Raw genomic sequence first — 21,446 nt, 5'->3', positions numbered from 1 at the left:
ACGATACGGAAAAATTGTGGTAACTCGTTAATATGAACTTTGTCCTTCAAAAATGACTGAAAAACGGAAAGAGGCTTAGTGTTCTACCACGGCGAGTCTGAATTGCCTGCAAAACCGAATTAGAATCTTGTATCGGCCGAAATGTAACTCGTGTCATTCCATTTTGCGCACCCGCAGGCTTTTGTGCCCAGTTGTGTTTTTGTTATCGAGGGTGCTGGTTGTCTTAGCTTTGCTCCGTATTTTCACGGTAGTTCGTTGTGCTCTCCAGGTGGTTGGTGTTGCGGTGGAATATGCCTGCCACGAAGAGTTGGACGTGGAAAAAAATTGGGATGCGAAACAGCGCGGAAAAAGAGAAGCAATTGTCGCTGATCAGTGTGGAGTTCGAGGGGATGGAATAACCTATGAAGCATGGTCTTTCTATTGAAAACCGTAGCTCAGAGAATAAACTGACATGTTTTGAGATCACTGAACCAGTTTTTTTAAGTTCGTACATTTTGGCCAATTCACACGTTTGGGAAACATATCGGTTACAAACTAGTATGACGAAAATTATTTGCAAGACTGTTTCTAGGCTGGAAACTTGTTCGGAATGAGACTATTAGGAGCTTGAATTCCTACATTACTTCTATAAATAGCAAAAGTATAAATTTTTGTATGTTAGTGTAGCGACTGTCGGTCCCTTCGCCGTAACTCGCCGTGGAGGTCATTGCCCCGCGCTCCGAAATATCTAGTTTACCTCAACAGGCTTCACCTTGGGGGTCATTGCCCCCTGCTCTTCCTTGGAGCCAATGCATCTGCCCGACTGGGGCGCCACCAGAGCCACTCAGCAAACCGGCTTTTACTTCTGAATAAAGCCAGTAAACTATCCGTTCTCAAGCTGTCAAAACGCGTATTCTTTGGCTACGCTAAACTGAGTTGACAAGTGGTGGCCCAGGACATCTATGGTTATTTTTTATAGCCGTAGACGATACTACTCCTACACCGGCTGACAGAGACGACGCCACGATTACGTCTTCTGTCATCACTGAAGAGGTTCAGCTTCCCAGATTTTAGCCCACGAATCCCCGAGTTTGGTTTATGCAAATAGAGGCCCATTTTCAACTCCGGCGCATCACTTCAGAGACAGGAAAGTACCTGCACGTTGCCGGCGTGCTGTTTCTCAATATCGCCGATGCCATAGACGACTTGCTAGCGTGTACGCCTGCGGCCACAACATACGACGACCTGAAAGGCATGGTGATGCAGTGCCTCCAGCAATTGCAAAAGAGTAGGCTCCAACAGCCCCTCTACGAGGAACTCTGCAAGCAAGTGCCATCACCACTCCTGCACCGGTTGCGTCAGTCACATGGTGAGCACTCCATAAACGAGATATCGTTTCCGATTTTGCGCGAGCTGTTCTTGCAACACCTCTCACAGTTAGCACGTGCGGTACTGGAGGGTTCCGACGAGATCAGTCTCTATCGATTAGCTGCACTCGCTCACCGCATATACAACTGTCCACCTGCGGCACAGCTACCTATCGCTGCTGCGAGAGTCTCAGAGGCAGGAGAATGACTATCGCGTCTAGCGGACGCAGTTGGCCGCCCTACCGGTGCCGTGAAGACGCTGACGACGAGTTGCAACACTGGCGGCCAACTTCGGCACCACGATTCGCCTTCTCAGTCCCGCAACGCACCTTCAGACTCGCCGCGGAAGTCGTACTTGTACCACCATCGCTTTCGCGAGCAAACAAGTCACTGCACCCAGCCCTGTTCACGGACGAGAGACGCGCCGGCCCGTCCCTAACGGCGGTATGCGACGTCCGCCCTCGCGTAAGCCGCCTGTTCTTCGTAGTCGACCGCATCACCGGCACCCGCCTCCTCGTCGACACTGGAGCCGAGCTGTCTATCGTTCCCGCCACGGCCGCAGATCTCCCACGCGGCCAGTCCACACGCAGGCTCTAGGCACTGAAAAGCACTGCCATCACTTCGTATGGACTCCGGTGAATAACGCAACGTATCACACTCCGGCGCTTGCACAGATGGGTCTTTGTGATCGCCGACGTTAGCCTTGCCATACTCGGAGCGGACATCCTCCGACATGTCAACCTAGACGTGAATGCTCACGATCGGTGCCTAAGTGATAACGTCACATCTCTCGATGTACTTCACCTGAAGTACAATCTCACCTCATTTGGCACCCATACGTTTCGGGCGGCCTCAATTTACAAGATACTTCCCGAGTACAGGCAACTCATAAAACCCCGTAACGATGCGCTGCCCGTGAAGCACAAGGTGACGCATCATATCATCACCCCTCGCCCAGCCGTCGCCGCCAGTTCGCGGCGGCTAACTGGACGCAAGTTGGAAGTCGCACGCCGTGAGTTCGAACACATGCTTCAGCTCAGCGCTATTGGTCCTCTGTCCAGCAATAGGTCTTCACCTCTCCATCCCTTTCCAAAGCAGGACAGTGGCGACTGATGGTCTTCTTGTGATTACCAAGCTCTGAATTCCATCACTTCTTCAAATAAATATCCCCTTCCCCATATACATGACTTCAGCACTCGTCTAGCAGGAACCAAAATATACAGGAAGATCGATTTAACGAGCGCGTACCACCAAATTCCTGTCGAACCCAGCGACACTCCGAAGACAGCAATCCCTACTACGTTTGACCTGCTTCAGTTTGTCCATACGCCTTACAGTTTGAAGATTGTGGTGCAAACTTTTCAAAGGATCCTAGACGAGGTTACGAGCGGACTCCCGTTCATTTTCGTCTACCTTGACGACATTCTCATTGCAAGTTGCATAGACGAAGACAACGAAGAGCTTTATTTGAGCGACTGGACCAGCCCGGCTTGGTCCTAAAACTCCAGAAATGCATTTTCGGAATTGAAGCCCGGGATTTTCTCGCTCATCGCATTTTCAACCCAAGGCGTCAATCCACTGGAATAACGGGTGCGGGAAATCGAGGGCTTCCACTCTCCAACCTCTTTCCAAAAGTTTCACGAGTTTCTGGGGCTCATAAATTTTCACAGGCGCTTCATACCATCCTGTGCACAAGTTCTTCAGCTGCTTACGACCTGCCGCGTCGCGACTCAAAAAAGAAGTCTACCTTCCACTGGTCCTCGGAGCATGCAAACACCTTCCAGTAAGCGAAAACACGGTTGGTGACTGCAGTGTTGCTGATTGATCTGTTGCCCAACGAGCCAACTCGCATTATGGTAGACGCGTCGGCCACCGCAGTGGGTGCGGTACTGCACCAGCACGATGGCATAGACTGGAGGCCGCTGGGCGTTTTGTCAAAACGCCTCAAACCTACAGAAGTGGTCTACAGCGCCTTCAGGAGGGAGATGTTGGCCATCTATTGTACTGTCAAGCATTTTCGTTTCTTGTTCTTGACCGACCACTTTTCTTGTTCTTGTTCGTGACCGACATTCTGACCGACTACAAGCTGTTAACCTTCGTTTGCGAGAACAACTGTTCCTCGTACTCAGAACGTGAGCTTCGGCGACTTTCTTCTATCCCAATTTTCTGCAGACATCCGGCATGTCTCTAAGACAGAAAATCGGGCATCCGATTGTCACGGATCGGCGCGTTGTCTGCTGGCCCTGTGGATTTCCAAGCTCTAGCCTCCACCCAGCATAAACGCCCCTAGCACCGCGAATTTCGGGAAAAGGCTCATCGCTACAGCTTGCGTAAGTTCCACTGTCCTACACAACAACATTGGCGACATGCGGCCCACCGCAAGCAGCTTCTCACCCATTCGTGCGCCAACAGTTTCGGCTGCCAATATTCGATTCACTGCACGGGTTAAGCCATTCCGTCATCACAGTGGCGCAGACGCTTATCAGAGGCCGTTTCGTTTGGCCAGGGATCCACAATGATGTTCGAAGCTGGGCCAGAAGCTGCCAAGCCTGTCAAGCCGTGAAAGTAACACAGGACATGGATTCAGCGGTGCAGCATTTCGCCCACTAGAGTGGCGTCTTGATCACGTGCGTTCAGACATAGTAAGGCCTCTTCCGGCCTGCCATGGTTTCAGGTATCTCCTCACGTGTGTCGAACGGTACTCAAGGGGACCTGAGGCGACGCCTCTACAAGACTTCACGGCCGAAACAGTGGCGGAAGCATTTGTTGCTACTTGGGTGTCACGGTACGGCTGTCCTTTGCGAAAAACTACTAACTGAGGCCGGCAATTCTAAAGCTCTGTTTTTTTTCTGCTCTGTCGAGTCTGATTGGCACGCGCCTTCATAAAACCACGGCTTACCATCCACAGAGCAACGGCATGCTCGATCGTCTCCACCGACAACTGAAGGCCTCATCGACCGCCACGCTAGACAGACAGCACTGGGTGGAAATGCTATCCCTAGTACTACTGCGGCTGCGAACAGCAATAAAAAATGACCTTGGAATTAGGGTAGCCGAGATGTCTATGGGTCAGGAATCCAGGAATATTCAGGTCTGGAATATCTATTAAGAAAGCTTTTATCTAGCTTTATCATTTTCACTATGATAACCTTTCTAAGGGGGCATACTCAATGCTTCAATAAGACATCTATAACTTTTCTTTACTTTAACACTAGGGGAATTAAATCTACATGTTCCGACAAAAGAAAGATACATCATGCTACTCAATTTTGTTAAAATCGGCATGCAGGTGTAAGAGTTTGCCGTTCAGTCACGTTTTTGAGAACTTCGTCCTCACCACTGGCGCGTCCTAGTGTACACCGGAGTGGCGCAACGCGCTTGTGCTTCACACTCTCGGCGTCGAAGTTCAACGAATATTTAAAAACCCTGCGGCTTTGACCTTCGGACAACGCAAAACCTGGAGAGCCACTTGCTACTAATAAAGCAACAATAGATAGCAAGGGCACTGCTGGTAGGTCGTCGCACGACATCGCAGTCGCAGCTCCTCGCGCGCGTTTTACCTCAACAAGCCATAGGCAGGTTGCGAACGTAGTTCCCGCGCCTACCAGGGCGCCCCTCGCGGCGGCGAGCGCGGAACCGGCAGGATACGACCGGCCCGCTTGCGTTCGGAAAGCCTGCATGTGCACTGTTTCGCGCGTAGCTGTTGCCTTTTCTGAGCAATGCCGAAGTGCAACCCGAGCTGTTGAGTAGTAGGCTGCAACAGCACGTACACCAACTCATGAGGAACAAAGTTTTACAGGTTTCCAAGCCGACCGTATGAAGCAGAACGGCGTCAACACTGGATAGCGCTCGTCCGACGGCATAAGCTGTTTTATGTTCCGGCGTTATGCCAAGTGCGTTATAACGCTTAATTCTTTGCTTTTACAGCAATGATGGCAGCAACGGGACACCTGCAGTTAGTGGCGTAACTAGGTCGTCTGGCACCCGGGGCCCATAGGTCTTCTGTCCGCCCCCCTCCCCCGGGTTTATTCGAGGAAGGCGAGGATATCAACAATTTCCGTGTGTCTCCAGAAGTATATGACACCTCCTCCCCCCCCCCCCCTCCCGTTGCTACGCCACTGCCTGCAGTGCGTACAGGATATGCAGCAAACAAAGTAGTTTGTTCCCACACTGTACCGCAGTAAAGCTGTGGAACTCTTTCCCAATCCTCTCCCATTCAAACAGCGCTAGGGCTTGCTGAGAGATTTGAGGAGGTGTTGGAGCCGGCTGTGCTGGCATACACCCTTCTGCGCCCAGCATATCAACGAAGGGGCAGTTGAGATCACCAAAAGTTTTGACAACGTGGTTTATTGGAACCTCCTTTGCACGCACTGAAAATTCGCAACAAAAAAGTATCGCACTTCCAGTAACTTGGGCGAAAATATTTTCCCAGCGTAGTCTAACACAACAGGTTAGTTCATCCTTTTTTTTTGTGTTTGGGGGGAGCAACGTTAGAATACCTCTGGTAGGTCTTACGAGTCGTTCGTACGCCCCACGTTCTTGGATGAGATGTTTTGGATTCGTATTTGCCGTCCTGTATGTACAGGGAAACTACCGCGGCGTCCTTGCACTTCCCTGCGCTGCCAGCACGGCAATCGCAGCTCCCCGCTAGGATTTGTCTGCTATCGCCGATCTTCAAGAATCAATGTCGCCTATAATTTCACGCGTCCACACCGTAGATAACGAAGTAACTTACGCTGAGCTTCACGCATCTCGCTGGTGCATTATTTTTCGTTTGCGGAATAAACCTAGCAGTCACTTCCGATCAGCGCGAGTTGAACACTTCCCTCACGTCGGAGACGTGCCCCACTTCAAGTAGACGACTTCCTTTCTCTAAATTCTTTTAATGAAAATAGCTATGAAGATCTTGTAATTCCCGAAACCCGGATAAAATTAATATCGGCACGCTGTTTCGCGCCATCGCTACCGTTTGACAGGACGCCAAACACGCAGCGCGGGCTGCTCACGCCGTGAGTAATCCTACCACATTCGCACAACTATTCGTCAGATGGCGCTAGGGGTCGAAAAGACGGGGCGCCGCCTAGCACTTGCAACGTACCCATACTGTGGCGAACGGCACCGCTTTGGGAGGCGCATTCTGCAAGCACAAAAAATCAGTCAATGAGTTTGTTATCGCGTTGCGTGAGCTTTCTTGCTAGTGGTATTCTCTTTCTCGAGAATATTTCCTGCTTGATGTGTTCATGGCGGGTGCATCGTTTCAGAGCTTGTGAAAGCGTTTTATACTTGAAGGCGCGTCTCTTGCTATCTGGGGCAGTAGTGCTGGCGACGCAATAGAGCAGCCAAACATCGACTTCAGAGAATTTGCTCCTTAAGACGTTGGACGTATACATACTCGTGGAAATGGTTCAGCGCGCGTACCGCATTTCGGCGGAACCTCTGAGGATTCACGCAGCTACCTGTCGCAAAGGTACTGCCGCGCGTCTTTCCAGAACAATGCTGCCTCGTGTTGCTGTCCGGCCATAGGCAAGCGTTTCCAATTATGGTATCATTGTTCACATCCCCTCACTGTGTAACGAATGACACGCCGCTTCTGTACGTGAGGTAGGCAGCCAAGATTCATCCAACAAGAAACCTTGTGCATTCCGTCGGTGATGACACTGTATTATGAATTCCCGTTACGGTTTCGGTTCGTAGTGCAAACGTAAGCGTCCTTGTAGATTCGGGATCATGAGTTTCCATTATGTCGCTTGATCTTTTAAGCATCACTTCGAAGGACGCGTGTCTTGTGGCTCTTGGGCAAAGCTGGTAGACTATTGAAAGCAGCCGATTGATGTCCGCCATTGTTTCTTTCCAAATGTGACCTACAGCAATTGTACGGCATGCCTTCTTCTTTATGTTGTTGAAGAAAGGCACCTCGCTCTTGTATGTTGACGCTCTTAAAGCACTTGTCCTCCAAAATGAGGTTGCGTCCCTTCAGTGTCTTGAGACTACTGCGCTCATAAAAGCTCGAAGTGAACAATCTTCGGTCCATAGCGAGGCCACGCAGCCAGTTAACCTTCCTGTGGAAGGAGTTCAAAACATGCTCCACTGTAAAGCCATCTGTATCAAAACTTAGGCGATTTCCACTATCACTGCGACCATTGGTCTCGGAAGAACTCCGTCGTTTGAATAATATGGAGGTAATAGAGCGTTCAGAGGCATTGGGATGGGTGTCGTCTATTATGGTGGTCAAAAAAGAAAGACGGAGGTATTCGCGTGCGTGTAGACGTCCAGGCCACAAACTAAGTCGTTGTAAGAATACTTTCCCCCTTCCTCGCACAGAACGGCTATTGCATAGTCGTGTGGAGACAACGCACTTCTCAGCTTGAGGGGGCAACGCACCGTCATGTTGTGCTCCATCCTGACAGCCAAAATGTAAGAGTATTCGTGACCCATGGCGGTTGATTCCGTTTTGAGCATGTCTGCTTCGATGTGTTCTCCACGCCTTCTGTATTGCATAGCATGTCAAAAATTCTGCAGTGATGTAGCGGCGTTTCTTTCTATATTGACAAAATCGTTTTCGGGGAAGGCAGAAGGGCGTCCACAGCCAACCTTGTTGCATTACTCAAGCGTAATAAAGAGACAGGGCTCAAGCTGAACAGGAAATACCTTCGATACGGAGGAACGCTAAACTGTGGAACATATGGCCGCAGCGAGTGGTATTTTTGCCACTGACAGAAAATGTTCGTATAATAAAGAGCAATCCGGCATCCACATATGCAGCCGCTCTACGATCCTTCCTAGGCCTGATCGAGTACAGCGCTAGGCTCGTTCCTAATTTTGTAGGAATTGTTGACCTAGTGCATGCACTTCTGCGGAACGGGCAGCCATTCTTGTGGTTAAATGAAGCAGGCGATAGTTTTCGAAAGATAAAAGAGGCACTTTCATCCAGCACCGTACTGCGAAAGTCCGATGCATCCTTCCAGTTGTCGTTTCCGCCGACTCTTTGAGCTGCGGGTTTGGTGCAGTTCTCGAGCAGGTGGATGGAGATGAACTGCCTCCTGTCACCTTTTCGTCCGGAGCACGTTCAGCAGCAGAAAATAAATACTCCGTGCGAGAACGTGAGACACTTTTATATGTGTTTGGACATGCGGATGGTGGCATATCTATTTGAGGGTTCGCCACCTCATGCTGCTTATTGACCACCAAGCCTTGGTCAGAGACGCGCTTTCATGTCTCCCTGCATCATGAAAACGAAACTGCATTAGACGAAGTTGTGTCTGTGGTTCGAATTCCTTCTGGCTTGAACAGGCTGTGTCGGAAAACAGAGCGCTGCAGCAAAGCACAACCTGTATACAACCACCATGTCTGGTTCACAGGTCTTCGCTGGGCAAGCTTGTGCCATTTTACAGAGCATGTGACAAAGTTTCAGTAGTAGAAAACCTGATCTTGCGCAGCCAATGGCTTGTGGTTCCCGAAGCCCTTATGCCTCCCGTCATTGCCGCTGCTAACGAGGTTCATCCTAGAGTGGTAACACGCCGCGGTGGCTTACAGGCTATGGCATAGCACTGCTAAGTACGTGTTCATGGGATCGGATACCGGCCGTGGTGGCCGCATTTCGATGGGGACCAAATGTAATAACGCCGTGTCCTGCTAATATGGCGCACGTTAAAGATCGTCTGGTGGTAAAAATTTACCAGGAGTCGGCCACTACAGCGTGCCTCGCAATAGAAACGTGGTTCTGGTGCGTAAAACCACGGAATTAAACTCCTGGAGTGGTACGAACCCAAGCATGGCTAAGAGAAAGGCTCTGGTGGCCAGCCATAGAAAAGCAAGTTGAGTAAATCATCCAAACATTTAGTGTATGCCAGGCAGCGGACAAAAGCACTGAGGTGACGACTGCTGCTTTATAACGGCTCCCCTTGCCAGGTTAACCGTGGCCAAAGCTGGATATGGACGTTGTACGTGCGCTCGTACGGGCATCAAACGATTGCAGATATTTGAATCAAGTTCATTGACTACTGTAGTGCAGGGGCTTTATTTGACTTAAGGTATGGGAACGTGGACTCTGCAAGAACTTTCGAGGGCTTTAAATTTTATGTCGAAAAGGATAAAGAAAGAACAAGCAGAAGGAGGTGAGCCAGGGACAGCTTGCGCGCTTGGAAGCATAAAGAAAATTGAAGAGAAAAGGAAGAAGAGGAGGCGCGCGCCGAACGAGCAGGCGAGACGCGCGCGTTATTTGGAAGACCCTGGATCCAGTGTGCTGTTCCAGGAGCTCCTGCTGCGGTACCTGAGGTGGCCCTGAGGACGAGCCTGCCTGTTCGTGCCCACGCGGATTGGCCGCTCGTGTGATGCCGTTTGGAGCAGCCCTGGCTGGTGCCTGCTTGTAGCGGCCTGTGGGAGCTGCGTAAGGCTGTGTCCAGGACGAGGCCTATTTGAGGCCTAGTGGGGGTTTTTGCTTTGAGGGCCGCCTCTTGCTCGAGGTTGCGCGTGAAGTTGTGACGGTGGAAGCCACCTGCCTGACACCCGCCATTCTAGTGCGCTGGCAGCGGCAATGCCGCTGGGACCCATTGCCTGCCTCATCTGATGACCAGTTCCGTCACCATGTCTTGGCTCGCCTCCCACAAGGGTTATCGTGCCTTGGCTCGCCTCTAACTGGAATCGTCGTGACACTTCTACCGCCGATCGTCGCCACCATCGGAACTGTTTATTCATTTAGTTATTTATTCTTTAAATGCCCCTAGAGAGCGGTTTTACATGACAAGTGGGCAGCTTCAAAGACGAAGGTGTTCGATGGCAGTCTTGAACTCTGTCGCACTGTAGTGGTCCACCACTTCTTCATGCACATAATGCCGGCCTCTCGCTGTAAATGCGAAAAACGAATGCAGACGGGATGATGTGCGCGCATGTGGAAGGTATACTGACTAAATGATTAGTCAGGGATGAATGGTGGTGAACGGGCGATATGACGCTGTTACCAATCGGGACATGATAAAACTTGTAATATTGAAAGAGCCCGGACACTCGGCACTCAGCGCTCAGACACTCAGACCGCGCTCAGCGGCGCCACACCATAACCGCTAAGCCACCGCGTTGGGCGGCCATCTAACTCTGTACGAAAGGGGATATGTTGTATATGATATTTTCGTTTCCTTGAGCGATCACTGGCTCTAGTGGTGCCATTGTCGTCGTGTGTATACTAAAGGTGTGTATTGCATAAATGGGTTTTGCGTCAACGGTTGAGCTATCTTCAGTTATATGCAGCACACGCCGCCACAATAATTACTTCAATATTGTCAGAGCTGTGCAGGTTTTTATGTCATGTGCATCAGATCTTATGCTGTGCGTGCCAGAGTGGTTCGTGACGCGTATGCGTCTGCCTGTCGAACAGCTCTTAAAGTGAAAAGTTATCGTTATCTCTAGTACACAAAATAATTTCCAATCCAATCACTGCCGCAGGAAAGGTCAGAGGTTTATTACAAACCAATCAGAGCACTGCATCTTGGCAAGCGGTACTTTGTGTCTTTTATGTTTTGTAATATCTGCTTCACAAAGTTAAACTGTGCCGCTGTGTAAGGTCATTCAAGTGGTAAAAATGGGGCTTGGAAACAAGTCTCGCATTGTTGATTTCCATGAGACAACGCAAGGAACAAATGCAACATGTGTTTTCGCTAGTTCCATACTCCTAAGTTACGTCTCTCTCACAGAATGCGCTTGAAGTGTGCGGACACTATTATGTTCTTCGAGAATCATCGATAGGCAGGAATTTATACCAAAGTGAAGCTGACGTTCTTCAGGCAAGATTAAGAATATCTTTATAGAAACATGACATTGGCTGGGTGAGCTGCCACTTGAGATGTTTTTAGCACTTTATTTCAACAGTAAAGAATAGATCGGCATTTGTTCAGGTGGCCAGATAATATATTAGATATTGGTTGCAATAAAAAATGAGCGTATTTGGTGCTCTGTGCATTGTCCCGGAAGGTGTTTGAACATTTTGGTGTTCTATGCCCACATTGCAGCAGTATTATTGTCCAGGTCTCTTAAACTCAAGGTGTAAACCAGCTCGGCTACCCAAGGTTAACCCTACCCAAGGTTAACCCTAGCCACTTAGATATTCAAAATTGAGAGGAAAGGAGCAGGAGACAGGAATGCCATAGGAAATACACTGCTAAAATAAAGTAGTGAAGAAAAGAGGTGGACATGAAAAGGCGGCTGTCCTTTATTGGGGTTGCCAAAGGAGATGCCGGCAACGTGAAGCGGAGACCAATGAGTTATGTTGCCTAAAGGCTTAAAGGTGCAAGCACTCGGCATTGGCTCGACAGCGAGTATAATTTTTGCACCGTCATGGTTAAGTCTTGCACGGAGATGCGTGGGTGGCTCTGGCTTGGTAATGCTCGGGTGCGTGGTGTAGCAACAAATAATGTCCGGGGAAGAAATGAAATGGGGAAACACACAAGCGGATTTAAAGACACGGTAAAACCACCTAGGTTAAAGAACTATAGTCGATTATACTTACCCGAACCCCGCTGCTTCCTCAGTGCTAGCTGATGGCGGCTCCGTGCAGAAAGTCCTCAGTGTCTCTATGGGGCACGTGTCACAGTAAGAGAATGTCCGTAGCTTAATGAGCCTGCACTGAAGCTTTAACGCATCCTGTTTTTAACTGCGTACGGGTATATGGGACGCAGCTGTTGAATGTGTAGCCAGATGGGAATGTGTTCTTTTACCTGTGATATGTTCCTTATGAATATTTTATCTCGGCATGTCGCGTATAGCCGGGCATAGTTCTATCCGTCAAAAAAAAAACATGGCCGGTTAAGCCGGCGCATCACAAATATATACGAATCCTGTATCAATCTAGCAAAGGACTATCGGCCTTTTGATATTTCATAGAGTTCCATAGAAACGCGAGTAATACATGGTTTACTTACTTTTCATGTTTCTTATTCTTACGTTAAGGGTCCTTCGGCATTATTGATGTGAGTAGTTTACAGAAAAAAAAAAGCCGTTGGCGTATAGAAATTGTTAGACTACACAGCTGAGTTAATAACAATGTAATACCTGCTGATGCTTTGTTAAATAGATCATCGTGACACAACACAATGTAATTATCCCCAAGCGTTTGAACGCCTCTTCGCGCAAATGAGAAGTATTTTGGAAGATGTGCTAATGGTTTTCGAAACTGTTCATTAGTGTGATCGCTAAAATATTAGAAGTATGTTAAGCAAATAAACTTCCGATGTTTACGCGCAAGAAGCACTGTCTGATTATGAGACATGTATTATCATAGAACACATAGGCCTCGTTCTCTTGAGTGTAAATGTAATTACGTGTGCCTGTTTCCATGTCACCCCCATTTAAACGCAGCCGCCGTGGCTGGGATCGAGCCCGCAACCTCCAGTGTCGCAGCGCTACGCCACATCACGAAGCAACCCTGGCGGATATGTGTCAGTTTCGATGCATTCCATCTGATCCTTCAATATATGTGGTAAAAATGATTGTGTAATACGTGGGTTAGACACACGATTTTGAACTTGATGCTAGTGATTAGTGCTGTGAGTCTAGCAATGAGTTCATGATATAAATTTCTAGTCGAGAGTTAGGCGGTGACGTAGTTTATCAAGACGACAATCATAGGCAGTATGGCGTTCAACGCACACAGTGCTTGAAAGCGATGAATTTGTTGGAAAGAGGATGTAAGGCGCCGCATAATTTCGTCGCATTGCTTCTCAGCACGGATGACAATGAGGCTGGTAATACTTTGTTTCTTTTATTTATCGTGTGCTGTGCACTAGAGACACAAAAAAGAACCCCAGTTGGTCAATATCAATCCTCAGGCCGCCACCACTGCGTGCCTCATAACGAGATCATGGTTCTGGCGCGTAAAACTCCAGCTGCTGAAGTATAATCAAAGCATAAAAATACTTAATTAAAGGAGGAAAGTAGCGTTTTCCCCTAGCGAAGGGAACGTTTTAAAAATAATTACTGAGTTTGAATTAGGAAGTCTCGTATTGTTTTCCTAGTAAAGTGAGTTATCACGACACTGTTTTAATGAAGTTTATTTAATAGGAATGGGACGCGATTGGATAAACGATTTGATTCATAATTTGTACGGGAGAGCGGTAGCAGCCATCTGTTTCTTTCCCTAATGCTATAGGATGTGTCTATTGGTTCTGTTATGTTGCACAACCCCAAGAACGCTTAACTGTTATACTTAAAGTGCCTCTGGCATTTTCGAGCAAGGTTACCTTCATTTAAACTTGCTACACAAGTGATAATGAACTTGCAAAATATTCACATGTATGTGCGTCGAATGGCGCATTTGCGATATGACGAACAACCTTTTTCATAGCAGTCATAATTTACTGATAATCTGCCCTTGCCGAAAAAAAAATATGTGTGGCTGCACAGCAGGATTACCAACTACCTTTAAAAATGCCGAAGTTCACTCAGCTCGTTGTTTATTGCTTCACCTTTAAGTGAAGCGTTTTTTTGTCTCTTCTGCCTAGTTAGCGTTTTACGGCTCCATATATTTTCATCATTTAAGCTTTCCAAGTACATGCTGGTCACCATATTTGAGCTAAGTTATTTTCTGGCATACGAGGCACACGAGATGTCCGCAATGGCATATCCGACAGAAGGTATACAATCTTCATTTGCCGCAAGCTGTAGCATCAACCTATTCGGTTTCTTAGTATAGGGTGTAAGTACACAGAGAAGCCGCATCGAGCCAGCCAATGCAACAATATTAAGTATTCATTCATTGCTCATAGCCATACGACATCAGTATTTCATCTTTGAAAGCACAATCCGGACTGCCGTCCCTCTCCTAGCATAGCTTCATTGCTGGCCTCGTCCTTTTTCACGAGTTTTTTTTATTCTTCACTCAATCAAACACCGTATAATAAAGCCGCAGCGCGCATGTACTACAGCACAAGTCATCCATTTCAAGTTGACCGTCCGCCATCGGACACTACTACGTTTTCTGCTTCATTATTGTTTAGAGCAGCTACAGACTGGAATGGCCTACCCTGTGACATCGTCTCCATCGTTACATCACCTACTTTTCAAGAACGCGCAACTGGTCATATTCAGTCTTAAATAACTTTCGCTGTTTGTTTTTTCATTCGAAATACAATCCCACCCTTTATGTAGCACCTCCCGATGGGGGCCTTTAAGGAAATAAACTGAACTGAACTGAAAAGAACCGTTAGAATATGTGACCACACTGCTGTTTACATGTATTTCTTGCTGAGCATGCGCCTTCATAGCATTTTACTTTCTTTTCTCTATTAGGCACAGAAATGATGAATGCGTTGATACAAGCAAATAACACCGGGACTGCTGAAGAACCGCACCATTTTGTTCGAATACGCTAACGGAGAACTCCAGGAATGGCTACGAGTTAATCGAAACGCGAGCTTGGCTGACAACTAAGTAGCCAGGGGGATGGTCGATGAAACGAATCACATAAATACTGCTTAGCAGTTATCAGAGACCGCCTTCCACTTGCAAATACGTGCTGCTTCGAGTAAAGGTCGGCAACCTAATGCTGAGTCGACTCACGCATGCTCACTCAGACTCAGGACGACCCGTGAGTCTGAGTCTGAGTGAATATAGTCGAGCATAACTTTGGTGATTATGAATTTGGCGAAAATTCCTTTAGCAAAAATACATTTTACGAGTGAGTCTGAGCGAGTTTATTTAACCTGCCTAAGAAATATATCGGCAGAGTTGCGGTGACAACGGCAACGCAACTCCGTGTGCATAGTTTATCCGACGGGTGCCAAAAAAAAAAAAACCACGAATGATTAAGCACGGGAACTAGCGGCCTTCCTTCGCATTATCGTATATGGCTCCGCACCACACCATCAACCACTTCTCCTTTCCACTTCCCGTTCCCCCTGCTGACAAAGGGAGCTTCGGTTTTAAGGATGTTCTAATCACGGCATCGGCAACTCAAAGTGACGCCTTTAAGACAACACAGTAGATTGTTCTCAGCCGCACAATCGGCCTTCCTTTTGCTCGCCAAACTTTGCCAGGTTTCCCAGCTCTGCGTTCTGGCAACGAGACTCCATCAGTGTCGCCTCCCATTGGCAATACCGAGGGGGCGTACCTCTCAGCTATGCTGAGGCTATCGCACGGCTTCCACCCTAGCCGCTGGCAGCATTCACGTCAGCCGTGCCACTGCCTCCATCTACGGCACTCACTTCGTTCAGCAGAGGTACCCACATAGCTTTGGACAATGAAGCATTCCTGACAATCGGACAATATGTCTTGCATGGGATTGACCTGGCCACAATGCACGATTTTGCTGTCACCGCAGAACATCCTACCGCTGTAGCTTCCACTCCAACCAATATGTTTCACTGTACCCGTCGTCCTCCGCTTCTCGGAACGCCGGCTATATGTTTACCGCCTTCTTGTCACCGCCCTCTTGTTGACTACGGTTCGCCATCACCTCGACGCGGCTCGCTATTGCCGATGCGTCATCATCCGTCTACGCCGGAACAATTCCAGAGGCGATAGCTGCGTCACCCACAAAAAGACCAAAGCCTCTCGCTTCAGCGACTGGTGTGATTGATGCATATGTAGACGACGTCGCAGCACTCGCCCTCCCTGACACTAGTGCGGCCGTTTCTTCAGTCCTTAGTGTCAAACTTAGCCGTTTGCTCAGCAAGGTTATAAGGCCAGTGCCAAACGTGTCACTTAGCACTGCCAGCACTGACCGCATCACGTTGGTGGCTGCATGTAATGCTTGCGTTCTGATTATTCGCCTCCTCGACTTCATCGAAATTATTGGTGCGGAATTCTTAGTCCCACGGCGTAATATTGGGCTGGGACTTTCTTTCCGCTTATAAGGCCGTCATCAAATGTTCTCGTGCTGAAGTAGAACTTGAAACATCTTGCGACACCCCGTTTCTTGACGCTTTTGGAGCTGGAGATAATCGCATTTCCTCCAGAAGACGTCGCAGCACTATCGCACTCTTCTGCCCTTTCCACGGGGTCCTGCAACATGGTCGCTGATGAAGGCACACTTTTTACGCCACCTGCTGACTTCGTTCGTCACAAATGGTCCCCGCTGGCTTTTTCTCATTTAGATATTTGTGGCGGCATCAGCAGACTGCTCGTATCCAACCAATTCTGATCCCCCTCCACTTTCCTTCGAAAGGATGCGTTGGCCGCGTTCAGTGTGAGCAGCGGAGCAGGCGGCAAGCTTAAAAAAATAAATTATTGGGTTTTACGTGCCAAAACCACTTTCTGATTATGAGGCACGCCGTAGTGGGGGACTCCAGAAATTTTGACCACCTGGGGTTCTTTAACGAGCACCTAAATCTAAGTGCACGGGTGTTTTCGCATTTCGCCCCCATCGAAATGCGGCCGTCGTGGCCGGGATTCGATCCCGCGACCTCGTGCTCAGCAGCCCAACACCATAGCCACTGAGCAACCACGGCGGGTGGCGGCAAACTTGGCGCGATGGTCCCGCCGTGGGAGCGTGCGCGCCTTGCAGAACCTGAATAAAGTTTTCAACCAAGCTACGAACCACTCTCAATATTTCCCACAGGGCCGCTATTCAACGAAGCTTGGACTTCATAGGAATTTTGAAACTATCGCTAGCTTCCGATTAAAAGCGTCAGTCGTTTATCCTTACAAAAGTCTGCTCAGAACTAAACGGAATGGGGTGGGGGGGGGTTTCACAGCAAAGAATTGTGACACAAACTGTCCTAGTTAATGCACAATAATATACCGCGGGAACAGGGCCGAAAAAATAGAATTAAATAAACATTGTGCATGATTATAGCAGTAACCGATAGCTTTCTTGTATGACCCTGCCATCTAAATACCGTCCCGTGATTCACGGAAGACCTTAGTTTCGCAGCTTGATTAGATAGGACTATGTCGTTATGGAATTGGCGACTAAAGAAATATTGATGCTGTAGATATATCCTGCACCCACGGATAACTGGATAATGGTGATATTACAGTGAAATCAGATAGTCCACTACCACGTGCTTGGTATCTGATGACTCACAACACTTGCACGCCGATGTGGCGCAAGCATCACGTGATTTCGGTGACGTCACGCCAAAAAAGGTTGCCTGCGCCAACCAATGAGGCAGACCTCTGTCTCCTCTCCTCTCACAATCGCTTCCTCCTACGTCCTTCCTCTCTCTTCATTCTTACTCATTTTACCCTATCTGATTTCTGCCCCTAGAGTTTATCGCGCTGCAACACCATCGTTCTTAACACCCAATGTGCGCAAAGTAGAGAAGGAGCTATCGCTTTGAATTGAAATGATCAGTAGACTTTAGCAACTAAGCAGTAGTTAAAAAATTGGAGGACGCTTAAGCATCGCCTTCAAGAGTGGAACGCGATAGCGTTCCCGTCGACCCACCAATGGGTGTAAGACAATGGGCTACAGGGCAGCCATCACTTACGAGGCGCCCCGCATCAGACGCGGTGAGCGTCGAGCCATATGGTCGAGCAACGCGGCGTTCGGCGCAGCAACGAAACGTGCGCCTGAGCAAGCGGAGCGAACCAAAGAACTCGGTATCTCGGAGGGGGAAATGATGCACGCCAGCCAAACGCCGTGATCGGCACGGGCAGAGAGATAGAGGGATAGTGATCTAAAGAAAGGAAGGACGCTTGATTCTACAGAGGGAGCAAGGCGCAGCGTTGTCAGGGGAGAGAGTCCGAGCCGCGACAGCTCCAATGCGCGCGTGGCGCGCCATCTGTCGGGGCAGCGCCGTACATGGAGAGGAGGGGGTCTTCTGTGTTTGCCGCAAGATGGCTCTCCGTGTGCGGAAAGCGCAGAAGAAATGCAGCGAAACGCGCTTCGCTACTCGTGTAATTGCGACTTCTGTAAGTTACATGTTCATAATTACCGATATACACCACAGTATAACTTTCCACGGCTCGTTTCGAAGGCAACACCGCATTCACTAGAGGCGCGTTTGTACCTTTTGGAAGCATCGAAATCGTGGCTGAGTGGTAGCGTCTCCGTCTCACACTCCGGAGACCCTGGTTCGATTCCCACCCAGCCCATCTTGGAAGTTGCTTTTTATTTATGGAGTGCCTGCCGTGATTTATCGCTCACCGTCAACGCCGCAAAACGCCGACGCCGACACCGACACCGACGCCGACGACACCGGCTTTTCTGCGACACAAGCTCCTTAAGCTATCGCGTTAAAAGCACTTCAGTTGAGAGTAGGCACGACAATCACGATATGATAGCGACGAGCACTAAATGGTGATGACGACGTTACTGAAAGGACGCATGCAGAGAAACCCATCTCTTAAAAACAGTAAGTGTTTACTGTTCAGCCAAGTACTTCAATTATATATCTTTGTTACGAATAGGGATTCAAGAAATGTAGAATTCTTGAGCGGGCAAGAAAACCGTCAATTTTCAGTTTTTTAGGAAATTTGGGAAAACTTGAGAAATATAAATCTCCTGTCAAAGAGTCTAGTTTATTTTTCCCATAATCACAAATACTTAACCCTAAATACACGCTAAGACAATACACGCTAAGACAATAGAATGAACGTATTGTTCACTTCTACGGAGGAGTGATAATCTGATAACTAAGAAAAATGCCATTAATAGTCCCAGTCACTTTCACTGCACACACTCGCATAAGAATCGAACGCGGCAGTTTCTACATTCAAATCTTGTGTTATGCAGACGAGTTTTCAAAGACATTTATTTTCAGTCTGTTGTGACGCTTCTTATGGACACGTCCAAACGCAGACCACTTTCATTGACAAATGGCAGACGTCGACGACACCTGCAGCGGCTTAGAAACAGTAGGTGTAAGTGGTTGATTAGTGCCAAAACCTTGCCACCAGGCTTATGGTTCCACGTGCTTCGCAAGTTCTCAGATGCCACTCCTAGATACAAGCTAGGAGCGCATGCTTCATTCCACAAGGTATGATATATTCGCTACTTTTTCAAAGCGAAACTGAAAACATATATTGTGCCGCAAAGCAAGAGTGACATGTATTACTGCATGTGAAACTTTATTTGTCTTTTTTCACTCCTTGCGTCATGAAAAACAACAACCACAAAATATAACACGCTTCCCCGCAATCCTTCCGGTCTTTTTTCCTTGGCCCTTACATTCCTACTTATGAGATTGGTATTTCCGTAGTTTATTCCAGCAGTTTCAAAGCATATAAGGCTGCACACACGTTTTTTAAACGATAACCTGTCCTAGAAGGCACTTGAAGGCATGTAAGTATTGATGCGCACAAGCTGAGCCTTTTGCTTTAATTAGGGCATATATGCAGATGCAGGCATAGACAATTGACATGGGTCGGTCACAAGCACCACAAAATTGAATGCATAGATGATTTTCTGGTTACGGTGGTATGTTTTCCCTGCCGAAGTTCACCTGCGAGCAATTTCAGTGCAACGCGAACAAAATATAAAACAAAACATGAAAGCAAAAATACCATAAAGATTGTTACATCTCTGCAAAATCTGCATTCTTTTTTTCCCCGTGATATCATGTTTCTTGTATATTATCCATTTCTTCTACTTTTGACAGAGGGTGAAAACATGTGGTCAGAAATTATCATGTCAAGCACTGCACGAGCAATATGAGCGCATACAAATTCGTAGGTTCAGGAACAATACGTGCCTCATTTTTCGTGTAGATAACAGGTCTGTATGCAGTCTCAGCCAATTTATTCTCATGTGTCGGTGAAAAAACGCTTGAATCACTTTGAGAAAAACTTTATTTCTATTACAGTTTGGTCATCTGTTGCATTTCATCGAATCGTATTCCCAAGAGCCTGAGAGACACAACTCATCACAGTTTAGTGCAAAACTGATGCGAGGGTATTTTCTCTGCACGAAAACACTGACACTTTTAGATTCATAGTAGAAACAAATATTTGCGTTGTAAAAAGGAACAGGTTATTTTTTCGCGTGTCAATCGCATTACGATGTCGCACTGATTACAGCACATCCCTCCTACACGTACAGTGGCTTCTTATGAAAAGTGTAAATAGCTATGGCAAGGCGGTGAAATGCTAGTAACAATCTCCGCTGCCTACCGTAATTCCAGTTTCTGGCAAAAACAGTTCAGAAAACATGATTGCTCTAGCCGGTGAATGTAGAAATGTTTTCTGTTTAAAGGTCACTGAAGAAAAAGAGAAAATATATTTTGGGTGAGTGTTCGATAGAAGGTTTTTAGCAAACTAGGGTTAAATTCATTTCTATTATTTTTTGCCTACGTGAGGCGCTTATGTGCCGCAAACGTGTCAAACAACTCGAAGGCTCAGCCTTTGCTCATTTCAGAATGCAGTGCAGCCATTACCTGTTGAGGCACAATCTACAAACTTGGAAAAAAATTCAAAAGCCATGGCGACACGTGTTCTTCCTGCATAATTTGCAAGAGGACATCGACACCTGCCTGTTGTTTTTCTGCTGTTGTAGGCTTGTGAAGCCACCGCTTGCGACGACGCTTGCCTATTTCGTAATAGAGACCTGTTAGTTATCAGTCTCATTTAGGTTAACTCTGTATTTATCCTGCTATTGCACTCTCCAGTCGAGTTTACTTGCGATCTCTGACGCAAATCATACATAACGACTTAACCGCTTGTCAAATAAAAAAAAACGGATTCATAGCGCGGGAACCTTTGTCACTATGAAATTGTATTCCTCTTTGCTCCCTTGGAGGTGACATGGCGTGAACTACTTATTGTCAAATGTGCACCGAGAGAATCACTTAAGCTGTCTTGAATTATCTGCTACGTACGTAAACGCAAAACAAAAATACATGTTACTAAAAAGGTGGTACACGGCAGAGGGATTGCATTTTAAATTTTGACCCCATTTTCATCCTAAATTGCCTGTTATGCCAGGCTTGGGCTAAGTACGTGAAGCGTAATATGCACTTTGGATGTTTCTTTGGTGTGTTCATTTGAAACAGCTGTATGTTATATTTGGATCTCTGCTTAAAACGAGAATGCTCTAACACTCCTCTTGGCGTTCATTATGCCTAACGGTAGCCGACAAGCAGAAAGTCTCTAATATCATTGCATCATGTCAGGAGGGGTCACCGTTGCCGTGGCTAGACCAACCAGCGGAGGAGCAACATGTAGCATGCTCGC

General features: G+C 47.6%; 1 protein-coding gene across 5 annotated transcripts in view; it reads right to left on the bottom strand.

Annotated features, from left to right (window-relative positions):
* Nucleotides 1–21,446, bottom strand: part of LOC139050375 (uncharacterized) — a 412,530-nt gene that overhangs the window by 37,280 nt on the left and 353,804 nt on the right. The window contains exon 1 of one of the 5 annotated variants that reach the window (XM_070526634.1): nucleotides 11,845–11,942. The exons of 3 other annotated variants lie outside the window; for them this stretch is intronic. The gene's annotated coding sequence lies outside the window, so the exon portion shown is untranslated. Of the gene's footprint in view, nucleotides 1–11,844; nucleotides 11,943–21,446 lie in introns of those variants that run through there. One more of the 5 variants, XM_070526636.1, reaches the window with a different exon arrangement.

The sequence above is a fragment of the Dermacentor albipictus genome, chromosome 10, assembly GCF_038994185.2.
Source record: "Dermacentor albipictus isolate Rhodes 1998 colony chromosome 10, USDA_Dalb.pri_finalv2, whole genome shotgun sequence".
Taxonomy (NCBI): Eukaryota; Metazoa; Arthropoda; class Arachnida; order Ixodida; family Ixodidae; genus Dermacentor; species Dermacentor albipictus.
Note: the sequence above shows the minus strand (reverse complement) of the source record. Positions and strands in the feature narration are given on the sequence as shown.